Source organism: Portunus trituberculatus, chromosome 35 (assembly GCF_017591435.1).
Source record: "Portunus trituberculatus isolate SZX2019 chromosome 35, ASM1759143v1, whole genome shotgun sequence".
NCBI lineage: Eukaryota > Metazoa > Arthropoda > Malacostraca > Decapoda > Portunidae > Portunus > Portunus trituberculatus.
In genome coordinates, this window is record NC_059289.1 from 10,268,426 (window position 1) to 10,280,925 (window position 12,500).

General features: G+C 45.3%; 1 long non-coding RNA gene across 2 annotated transcripts in view; it reads right to left on the reverse strand.

Annotated features, from left to right (window-relative positions):
* Nucleotides 1–12,500, reverse strand: part of LOC123513156 — a 34,556-nt gene that overhangs the window by 17,838 nt on the left and 4,218 nt on the right. For both annotated transcript variants that reach the window (XR_006677280.1, XR_006677279.1), the window contains exon 2: nt 8,331–8,535. This is a non-coding gene — a long non-coding RNA (uncharacterized LOC123513156). The remainder of the gene's footprint in view (nt 1–8,330; nt 8,536–12,500) is intronic.

A 12,500-nucleotide genomic window follows, 5' to 3' on the forward strand; every position in this document is an offset into this window, starting at 1 on the left:
CACACACACACACACACACACGGCCCGGTAGCTCAGTGGTTAGAGCGCTGGCTTCACAAGCCAGATGACCGGGGTTCGATTCCCCGGCCGGGTGGAGATATTTGGGTGTGTCTCCTTTCACGTATAGCCCCTGTTCACCTAGCAGTGAGTAGGTACGGGATGTAAATCGAGTTGTTGTGACCTTGTTGTCCCGGTGTGTGGTGTGTGCCTGGTCTCAGGCCTATCCGAATATCGGAAACAATGAGCTCTGAGCTCGTTCCGTAGGGTAAAGTCTGGCTGTCTCGTCAGAGACTGCAGCAGATCAAACAGTGAATTACACACACACACACACACACACACACACACACACACACACGGCCCGGTAGCTCAGTGGTTAGAGCGCTGGCTTCACAAGCCAGAGGACCAGGGTTCGATTCCCCGGCCGGGTGGAGATATTTGGGTGTGTCTCCTTTCACGTGTAGCCCCTGTTCACCTAGCAGTGAGTAGGTACGGGATGTAAATCGAGGAGTTGTGACCTTGTTGTCCCGGTGTGTGGTGTGTGCCTGGTCTCAGACCTATCCGAAGATCGGAAATAATGAGCTCTGAGCTCGTTCCGTAGGGTAACGTCTGGCTGTCTCGGCTGTCTCGTCAGAGACTGCAGCAGATCAAACAGTGAATTACACACACACACACACACACAGCAGCAGCAGCAGCACACAACAAACAGGTGTGAGCAAGACATGAGGATCGATCGGGTCTACCAAACCTGAACTGAGAGAAAACTCATTTGAAGGTGATCGCCTGTTTCCTCCTCCTCCTCTTCTTTTTCTTCTTCCTCCTCCTCTTCCTCTTCCTTTTCCCTTCATCCTTCCTCCCCTTCTTCTTTGACATCCTTTCCTCGAAGCACGATTGACAGGAAGTCCCCACAGACACAAACTAAGGACCAACATGTCTGCTGCTGATGGTTCTTCATGTATTTTCTTTTTTTACATTTGCTTTTCATTCCCAAAATCTTCAATTCTTCTTCTTCTCCTTTCTTTTTTCTTTTCATCCTATTTTCTTTCTATCTTTTGCACTTCCTTCTACTTATTTTTCATTTCTCTTCCCCTTCTTTTCTTTCTCATCTCCCCTCCTCCTTTTCCCTTTATATTTATCATCCAACTCTCTTCTTCCCTTTTCCTGCTCTTCCTCTTCCTCCTCCTCTTCCTCCACCTTCTCCACGCCACCACCCTCTCCTTCCTCTTACTCCCTTTCTTTGTTCTCTTCCTCCTTCTCTTCTCTTTGCGCTCCTACTCATGAGAATTAATTAATTTCATGCCTACGTTAAGAAATGCCCGGGAAACAAGGAGGAGGAGGAGGAGGAGGAGGAGGAGGAGGAGGAGGAGGAGGAGGAGGAGGAGGAGGAAAGAGAAAGAAATATGCAAATGTTAAATGACAAAGAAGAGGTAAAAGGAGAGAAATGCTAATCTCTCTCTCTCTCTCTCTCTCTCTCTCTCTCTCTCTCTCTCTCTCTCTCTCTCTCTCTCTCTCTCTCTCTCTCTCTCTCTCTCTCACACACACACACACACTCCACACCTTCGCCTTTAAGAGGAATTAATTTACGTGACAAAAGGGGACGCAAAAATTCTCTAAAATTAATCAGTAATTCAGGTAACCTTCCCCCGCAGAACTGATGAACGTTAGAAAGATTGTGTGCGTGTGTGCGTGCGCTTGTGTGTGTCTGCGTGTGTGTGTGTGTTCGAAGCATGACAACACAAGCCTGAGTCTAGTTTGACATACAGTAACTTGAGGAATACACACACGTGGCTCTTTGACTTCTAATGAGCAAGGCACCTATCATAACATCTAACTGCCCCTACGCGATTCTGCAAGGCAAATATAGGACTGGATGCACTGACAGGCGCTAACTATTCCTGCCACAAAGCCGTACCACAAAAGAGTCTGTATACGTGACAGTGACCGGCAAACACAGAGACTCATAGTGAAGGTTCGCTCATGCATTCTCCTCAAGATAACTTGGTGATATAAAGTACCGTGAAAAGACAAGGGAAGGGGAGAGAAGAGTCAGGAGGAATTATAAAGTGGAGAGAGAGAGAGAGAGAGAGAGAGAGAGAGAGAGAGAGAGAGAGAGAGAGAGAGAGAGAGAGAGAGAGAGAGAGAGAGAGAGAGAGAGAGAGAGAGAGAGAGAGAGAGAGAGAGAGAGAGAGAGAGAGAGAGAGAGAGAGAGAGAGGATACAAATAAAGAATTTAGCGAAATAATAAAAAAAAATGAAGTCTTGTGAAGGAAGAAAACCAGCGGAGAGGTGAAACTGAGATGCAAGACAAAGACAAACACGAGAGAGGAAGATAAAAAGATTTCGAGAATGGCGGAGCTAAGTAAATCAGATTAATACTGGAACAGAGGAGAGGAAAAAGGTGAAATATTCATCCATTCCACTACAGGCGTTGTGAGTGTGCTGCGTGATCTATTGTACTCCTTCTCTATCGACTGTCGCCTCTGTGTTTCACGACATAAAACAGAAAATGATTTGAGAAGCTCACACGCACATGCGCGAGCACACACACACACACACACACACACACACACACACACACACACACACACACACACACACACACACACACACACACACGCACACTCTAAGTAAGTATTTATTGACAATTTTCTAGTTAAAAATACAAAATACTAGTAGATAACTGTGAACCTTAACATGAATGGAACAGTAATTACTTCGTTTTGAAACAATTTTGGTTCACGAGAAAACAAGAAAATTACATATAATACGCGCGCGCGCACACACACACACACACACACACACACACACACACACACACACACACACACACACACACACACACACACACACTGGCAAAATGCAGGGCCGTTCAACAGACACGTTCCGAGAAGGAGCGCGGTCCGTGGTCCAGCAAGGTTGGATGGCGGGGATCAAAGAGGAGAGGGAAGGACAGAGGGACAGAGGCGAAGGTCGGCAGGCGAGAAACAATCCGTATCAATCTGCACCAAAACCATCCAGCGCATCAAAGGTGAGCGGAGGCAATATGATCTTGTTGCGCGGCCTTGACTCACTCCGCTTCCATGAATTAGTAAAGATAGAACGAATATCCTTCTCTGCAACATTTTTACAATTAAGGTAGAAAAGGCAAGGAAAAAAAGCCTCGAATTATATATAGATAATAAGAGATATATCAAAATAAAAAAAAGGTAAACTATATATTGAAATGAACAAAAAAAAAACCCACTAAATATAGATTAAAAAAAAAAATGGTATCATCCATCGCCACGAAACAGTGTTGCCTCTTTTTCTATAAATTCCCGAGAACTAGATCGCGCGGCAAGCACAGCACCACAAAGCCACCATGGTTCGTATTCAGAAACGCTTTGCTCTCATGCACCGTGACTATTTTCCAAGGCCATAGAGGTGATTAGCGATGTTTTCAAGAGAGTTTCTCCAGTTAATAATGTAGAAATCTTGTCAATCTTCCTCTAAAATCGTAAAAGCACCTTAGAAAACTCGTGTAAACTTAATACACCTCTTGAAATAGTGGAGGTGAAGCACAGAAGTGTTTGAGAATACGAGCCGTGGCATGTCCTGCACCGATACCTGCTGCAGTTTTCTTCAGGACTGACTAAAGCCTCCACCTGACCAGAGCCAAGCACAGGACGTCTAATGATCCTCCTTAACCTCCTTCCTCTCTCCTAGCAGATCGCCGACATTCGCTCAACATGCACAAGGAATAATCGAACAAAGAAGAGTTTTCCTCTCAGCAGGGGTCAGTGCGGCCCTGCATGAACAGCCTCTGGGGACAATGGGAACAAAAGGCGTTGTTGGATCAAAGACAGGAAAGGAAAGATAAATTTTTCAAAGGGAATTCCAAACTGAGGAGCAAGATGAATTGTTTGAAACGTGCCTCGTATTGTGAAACGCTTAACAATGCATTGCTTTTAAAGGTCACATCGTTGATCATGTCAGTTATGAAGTGCTATACGAGATGTTAATTAATTATCAATAAAGCATGAGTGAACTACGGGAATGTTGTTCAGTGGATGGGAAGCATCAGTCTTCCTTTCTCCACTTAATAATGCGGAATATTTATCAGATTGTTGCACTAATCATTAAGACATCCTTGAAAAACAAATTGAAAAAGCGTTCACTCTAATCCCACAATCGGTGAAAATAAGACGATTTCTTAGCAAAGAAAGATGTCAATGTGATCAATGCAAATGCCCTTGGAAAAAAGGGAAGGAAAGGGAAGAGAAGGCTAGGGAAGGCTAGGGAAGGGGAGGGAAGGGGAGAGAAGGGAAGTGCCGCGATAAGGTAACACGGCAGTAAAGTTTTGATAAAGAGACGATTTCTGCAAAGTATTAATTAACGGAAGAGTTAGGAAGGTCAATCATGCAAAAAAAAAAAAATAGAAGAAAGAATGAGAAGGAAAGAAAGAGAAACGAGTACTTGACTAGAAAAAAGTTGACAAGGCTATATGATACACTCCGTACTTGATCTGAAGGGAAAGGAAGGATGGGAGGGAGGGAAAGCGGTGAGCAGGAATGGTGAGCAACACGGGCAGATGGTGAGCAATAACGGTGAAGCTTGAGACCAATTGGGTAAGGAGAAAGAAAACGATTTGCTATTACAGACATATAGCAGTAAACCAGGTAGCAAGAAATCAATAAGTGCGTGTATATTACTGTGGAAGAGGAAGAGAAAGAGGAGTGTTATTTCATATTGAGATCGACATTTGTTTTAAATTTCATGAAGTTAACGTGGTCAATGTGGAAGAATGTAGTACTGTGTGTGTGTGTGTGTGTGTGTGTGTGTGTGTGTGTGTGTGTGTGTGTGTGTGTGTGTGTGTGTGCGTGTGTGCGTGTGTGTGTGTGTCTGCGTGTGTGTGTGTGTGTGTGTGTGTTTTACTCTAGATTTATATGACGAAAGGAAAAAGGGGAATATAAAACTGATCAAATTTGCTTAGTCCTTCCTTCATGGTCCCTTTCTTCTCTCCTTCACCCTTTAATTTTCCTCCATCTGCCCTGATCCGATTGTTTCCTTCCTTTCTCCCTTTCTTTTCTTATTCTCTCCCTTCCTCTCTTTCTCCTTTCCTTCCTCATCTCCATCGTCATTTTACCCTTCGTTTCTTTATCCCTCCCTCTTCTCCACCTCTCTTATCTATTATTTCACTTGAATGCATCTTCCCAGAGTCATGAAAAGAAAACTCTCCTGAGCTTGGTTCACTTTCAGCAACGATGGAATTATCATGAAGGCGAGTTCAGTAATTCGTTTTGCCAAAAGGCTTCCTGATCTCCTCCATGGACGGCATGACTGCAGAAAAAAGCCTTAAGAATTTCTCTTCGAGTTTAAGAAATGAAAAAGAAATATTCCTTTGATCAGATGAGTCAAGAGAACGAGGGAGTTTTACTAATTGAAGAATTGAAGACGAGACGGGCGGAACCAGAAAGGCAAAGGCGATCTGGTCAGGCCACGGAAAGGTGGAGTGTAATGTTACTGAAAGGCCCCGTGAAACTGCCAAGAGTGTGTGTAAAGAGGCAAAGAAGCCGAGGTGTGACCACCACCACGTGTGTGTGTGTGTGTGTGTGTGTGTGTGTGTGTGTGTGTGTTTCACTGTTTGATCTGCTGCAGTCTCTGACGAAACAGCCATACGTTACCCTACGGAACGAGCTCAGAGCTCATTATTTCCGATCTTCGGATAAGCCTGAGACCAGGCACACACCACACACCGGGACAACAAGGTCACAACTCCTCGATTTACATCTCGTACCTACTCACTGCTAGGTGAACAGGGGCTACACGTGAAAGGAGACACACCCAAATACCTCCACCCGGCCGGGGAATCGAACCCTGGTCCTCTGGCTTGTGAAGCCAGCGCTCTAACCACTGAGCTACCGGGCATGTATGTGTGTATGTGCGTGTGCGTGTGTGTGTGTGTGTGTGTGTGTGTGTGTGTGTGTGTGTGTGTAAGTAGCAAAAACTACAAATAGCTTTAGAAAAAAAAGAAAAAGAAAAATGCAAGTCATCAAATCGAGAAGAACCAAGAAAACATATACTATGTTAACAAATCAGAAAAAAATAATTTCAATCCAACCTAAAAATAATTCCTTGATATGAATTGTACAATTAATGAAAAATCCTCAAAATTTGTCTGTCACGACACACACACACACACACACACACACACACACACACACACGGCCCGGTAGCTCAGTGGTTAGAGCACTGGCTTCACAAGCCAGAGGACCGGGGTTCGATTCCCCGGCCGGGTGGAGATATTTGGGTGTGTCTCCTTTCACGTGTAGCCCCTGTTCACCTAGCAGTGAGTAGGTACGGGATGTAAATCGAGGAGTTGTGACCTTGTTGTCCCGGTGTGTGGTGTGTGCCTGGTCTCAGGCCTATCCGAAGATCGGAAATAATGAGCTCTGAGCTCGTTCCGTAGGGTAACGTCTGGCTGTCTCGTCAGAGACTGCAGCAGATCAAACAGTGAAACACACACACACACACACATCCAATCTTCTTGCCACAAAAACATGAATGTCAGAAAGTAAATTGAACTGCACTAAAATGGAGAAAGACTTGCAGCCGCTGCTTCTTGAATTCTCTGAGTTGATTGTCATTGATTTCCTGTCCTTGGCTTCCCCGCACCCTCGGCTATTACTCTGTCCAGCCAAGGCACGTCAACACCTTTACGCCAAGAGTTGTGCAGTTTCATCACCGAGGCTACAGCGGGAAGGTCTTGGAGAGGTGAAAAGCGTTTTACCGCACGCCATAAGTGTAAGAAGGGCATTCTTCAAATACTTCAGATGCAGAGGAAATCAACGCGAGTCACAGAAATAGACATTGAAGAATTCCACTAGTGCATTCAAGAAACTTTCATGTCGACAAACTTCGCCACTGTGAAAGTTCATTTTATTGTGTTTTTTTTTCTCTCTTTTTCACGATGCGATCAAACAAAAATGAGCCACCAAATCTTCACGAACAAAGACTCCCCTTCATCAATCAGTCTTCACCGCTCTTGAATGGCGCTTTCCCTTAACGAACCTGACCAAACCACCCAGTTGAGTGCCGCTGATCTCTCGTGCTCGTCTTCGCCGCGAACAAACGCCCCAAGGCTTCCCTCCCTCACTGCACTCCTGCCATTTGTGATGGACGCTCTCCACAACCCCTCTTCAGTCTCCCAGTGTCTGCCACGAGGGTCACCTCCGAAAGGGCTAAAAGAACGGCGTTGTTCCACCTTTCCGCATCAGTTCAGTGAATACATTGTGTTGCAAGATTGTTGGGACAGTTGAGGCGCATCACAACAACAACATGTCCTGCCTATACCCACTCCTCCTCCTCCTCCTCCTCCTCCTCCTCCTCCTTCCCGTCACCATTTTTCTCTCCCCTGCTCTATCTTCTTCACTATTCCATCTCCTCCCTCCGCTGTCTTTTTCTTTCCTCTTTTCACCTCGTCCTTCATTTTATGTCTGTCACTTTTTCCATTCTCTCTCTCTCTCTCTCTCTCTCTCTCTCTCTCTCTCTCTCTCTCTCTCTCAAACAATCAATCAATCAATCACACTGTTTTCTACCATCTTCTCCCATTTCATCCTTCACATCTCTTATTCTTTCTTCTCGTAAATGCCGCATCATCTGCTCATCTTCCTCTTCTCCCTTTCCCAACATGACTGATAGGAAGGGAAGAAGAATAAAAAAATGTTCTTCCTTCCGCCCTTCCTCTCTTACTCTCTCTCTCTCTCTCTCTCTCTCTATACGACAACGCAGACAAATTCTGTTGCCTCCCTTTCACGGTCTCTCTGCCGCCGACATCTCTGCCTTTGTTTTTATGGTTTTATGGTCTCGTCTCTCTGGCTTTCAAGCACTCCTAAATTTTCTTTGCGCTCTCTCTCTCTCTCTCTCTCTCTCTCTCTCTCTCTCTCTCTCTCTCTATTCAATCGTAATATTCTTTATCCGTAACTCTTATTTTTGTTACATCTTTTGATGATCAGTCTAATCTGCCTTTACAACTTTCTTTACAAAGTAAATGTTTCTCATTAATTGCATTTTCATATTTTACTTTACTGAGTGTCAATCTATACTAACAAATTAAAGTCAGTTTCCCTTGTGGTTCTCATCCTTGCATAGTGATTAAAATTTCAGTATCTATCTATATTAAGGAGTTTACATTACTTTTTTATTTTATTCTATAATACTTTTGTATTCTAATTTTACAGTCCACACTTATTTACTTCTTCGTCACATCAATTTATCGTCACCAAGTTTCTCACGAGCATGACTCCCCTAAGGAAAGATATTAGACAGCAAACAGACCAACCAAGCTTCACTAACCTGTACATTCTCTAATTAGGTCAGCCCGCGGGACAGCCTGGTGGCAGCGGTGACACCAGACGCCGCCTCGCCTCTCACACTAAAGCAACGGCGATCATATCTGTCATTGCTGATTAATTTTCCTGTCTGCACAACGCCACCTCCTGCCGCGGCGAGGTGAAGTTGCTCCTCCCACAGCGCTTGTTGGCATGGCCTTGCCTCAAACCTGTTGGGGATTTGGGGATTTAGTAGAATCATATTTCAATTTGCAATACTCATGACGCGCTACACACACACACACACACACACACACACACACACACACACACACACACACACACACACACACACGCACGCACGCAAGCACGCACGCACGCGCACAGATGAATGGTCAGAGATGGGCTTAGTGACCAGGAAGAAACGTTATTAATTTACGTACCTAGTTTTTCATTTTTTACTTTATTTTATTTTTGTTAATCCTCGAGTGAAGCTTTTGATGACAACGCGCGGGGAAGCCCAGCAAAGCTTCGGACTATGAAATAAATGAATAAATAATATTAATCCCAAAAGATATAGTATCTGCTCTAACACAGATTGTGCCTGCCAGGGTTCACACACACACACACACACACACACACACACACACACACACACACACACACACACACACACACACACACACACACACACACACACACACACACACACACACACACACACACACACACACACACACACACACACACACACACACACACACACACACACACACACACACACACACACACACACACACACACACACACACACACACACACACACACACACACACACACACACACACACACACACACACACACACACACACACACAAAACCCTGATCAACAGCAGAATCAAACACTCAAGATCTGTTCCCCAGACACCGTCCGTGCCACACACAATTCAACTCGGTACACGTTCACAGTCCGACCCAACCAAGTCGAACTGCAGCTTAACAATAAGGATGGCGAGTGGAGACAGGTATAGCTAAGCATGATACAGGGACTGCCACGTGTGAACCCCTACCCCTTTCCGTGTTGGGTAGCAGGCAATTACTTTGATGGGAGGCAAAAAAAAAACGACATCAAAGCGCCAGATGGGAGCGTGATGAGCGGGGCCACAGCCTTCACACTAATGGGTCTGTGTACTAATTACCAAAAAAAGTGTTAATGGCCTCCCTCCTTAGTAAGCCTTGCCCTCAGGCACTACGGCGAGCACCTCATGGGCGGACTGTATGTAATGTTTCCAGCAGCTACTGTTACGAGGCAGCCACTCCGTTATATGTACATGGTTTTCAAACAGAGTGGTTGATGAGTGGAACAGTCTCAGTGGTCATGTAGTCAGGGCTGAGTCAATAGGGAGATTTAAAAGAAGGTTAGATAAGTTCATGGATGGGGAAGATAGATGGAATTAGGTAGCTTAAGCACACTGGGACTGCCTCATATACGCCTGGCGGCCTCTTGCAGCTTCCTTCTTTTCTTATCTTTTTATGTTTTTATGCCCAACTCACGTGTCTTTCTTAAGGCAATATTCAGAAACACTTTAGCGCCGCATTTTCACTATTTCAAAGAGCTCCTGTTCAAGTGACGCAAATTTTGAAGGGTGTTTTTATGGTTCTAGTGACAAATCAACATGTTTACTTCATTTACAGGAGAAACACCCTTAAAAACACGGCTTATCATCTCTGTGGCCTTTAAAAATAGTCGTGGTGAGAGAGAGCGGAGCGTTTGAGAATATTACCTTAACCTTCCTCTTCAAATCTGTCAGTGTTATTCGCCACATCTTTCCTGGATCACAAAACATCGTGAAACAACCTAACAACAGAACGAGAGAAGCAACCAATGACACAAACTCCAACATAACTGCCAACACATCCGTCTCAACTCTACTCTCACACAAACACAAAAAGGACAAGACGATAACATCAAGGAAGAAATAAAGCAAGACACGTCGAGGCCAGCAGGACGTGACAGCTCTCCTCGGGGACAAGAGTGACCACGCCTCGTCCTCTCTCAGCCACAACGACCGAGACATCTTGTGTGAGGGACATTTGAACCATTTGTCCCACTGTGAGAAAAACTGGTACGTCATTTGTTTCCTGCAATGTTTACGAGGAAACTTATCGGAAAAAATACAGGTGAGAGAGAGAGAGAGAGAGAGAGAGAGAGAGAGAGAGAGAGAGAGAGAGAGAGAGAGAGAGAGAGAGAGAGAGAGAGAGAGAGAGAGAGAGAGAGAGAGAGAGAGAGAGAGAGAGAGAGAGAGAGAGAGAGAGAGAGAGAGAGAGAGAGAGAGAGAGAGAGAGAGAGAGAGAGAGAGAGAGAGAGAGAGCTTGTTAATGGTTGGACAGCTGGAAGGACAGAGCGTGAAATGTTGAAATGAGGAGGAAGAAAAAGAGAAAGAAGAAAAATATAATGGAGGTCTGAGAAGGAGCAAGAGCGCAAGGAAGGAAATGAAGAGATATAAAAAGAAAGGAGGAAGAGAGGGAGAAAGAGGAGGAGGAGGAAAAGAAGGAAAAGTAGGAGAAGGAAAAGTAGGAGAAGAAAAAGGAGGGAGGAAAAAGATAGAGAGGAGGGAAGATAATAAGGGCAAGGAAGAGGTCAAATTAACGAGGTGGAAAGGTTAAAACGAGAGTAAGTATATGATGAGAGAGAGAGAGAGAGAGAGAGAGAGAGAGAGAGAGAGAGAGAGAGAGAGAGAGAGAGAGAGAGAGAGAGAGAGAGAGAGAGAGAAAATGGGTAGGATGAGGGACAGATTAGGGCAGACTTAGTTAGTTTGGCTGTCCTTTCTGGCTTGTTGCTGGGATTATAGGAGTGATTGTCTTGACTTGCTTATGGTTGTCCATCGCTAACGATGACGACGTCTCTCCTTCTCAGGGAGGAGGAGGAGAGACCTGCGCTACGAAAGGATTTAGGTGACAGAGAGGGTGCGCATTCCTCAATACCACAATCTTGACCACCCTCAACTGGTGCTGGTGGCATGACGGATGCCAGGACGACCAGCGGCTGAGGATGGCTGCAGGAGGAGACCGGAACTTACTGGTGAACCAGAAGCACCGCCCTGAAAAACGTCTCCCCCCAGGCGCTGCTGGAGAGCCCACAGTGGAAGACTGTCATTTAACCCATGACTGGAGGATGCACAGGAGGAGAAGACATGCAGCCTCCAATTCCTCGCCTGGAATTCTCCAGCAGAGTACCCGAACGCAGTTTAGCCGGCTGAGCGACGCCGTTGCCCGGGGTGTGGCCGCTGCTGTGCCCAAAAGCAGCTACTGGAAGCCATGCGTTCGAGCTAGGGTATACGTGGGGACCAGGGTAATCAGATCCCCCGTGACATACCGGGGCGCCCATCCTCTTACCAAGGTGCTACCCCTCCGTACACCCCCAGACACCCCTTGTCTTGACACACACACACACACACACACACACACACACACACACACACACACACACACACACACACACACACACACACACCTTGTTGTCCCGGTGTGTGGTGTGTGCCTGGTCTCAGGCCTATCCGAAGATCGGAAATAATGAGCTCTGAGCTCATTCCGTAGGGTAACGTCTGGTTGTCTCGTCAGAGACTGCAGCAGATCAAACAATGAAACACACACACACACACACACACACACACACACATGTGTGTGTGTTGTGGTCTACGTCCTACCCGAAGATCGGTCTATGAGCTCTAAGCTCGCTCCGTAATGGGGAAAACTGGCTGGGTGACCAGCAGACAACAGTGGTGAATTATACACACACACACACACACACACACACACACACACACACACACACACACACACACACACACACACACACACACACACCGTTGAGTATCATGACGCGTCTCTATATTCATTATTCTTACTATTTGGTGATTTTATATAGCTTCTGAAACTCAAGTGGGGAATTAAAAATAGTGAAGACTGGTCATTAATCTTCTAACTTCCGTAGAACAATATTAATGTCAATAAAATGGTCTAATTGTACATAAATCTCAACGTAAAAATGTATCCCAGTACTGAAGGGGTTAAGTTGAAAATCAGTGCATTTCTCACATGAACATTTCCTACTCTTATTTGTATCACTGAAAGAAAGCATTACAGTTACACTTTTTCAATATCTTTTTTTAAGCCATGAAAAATACAGAGACGA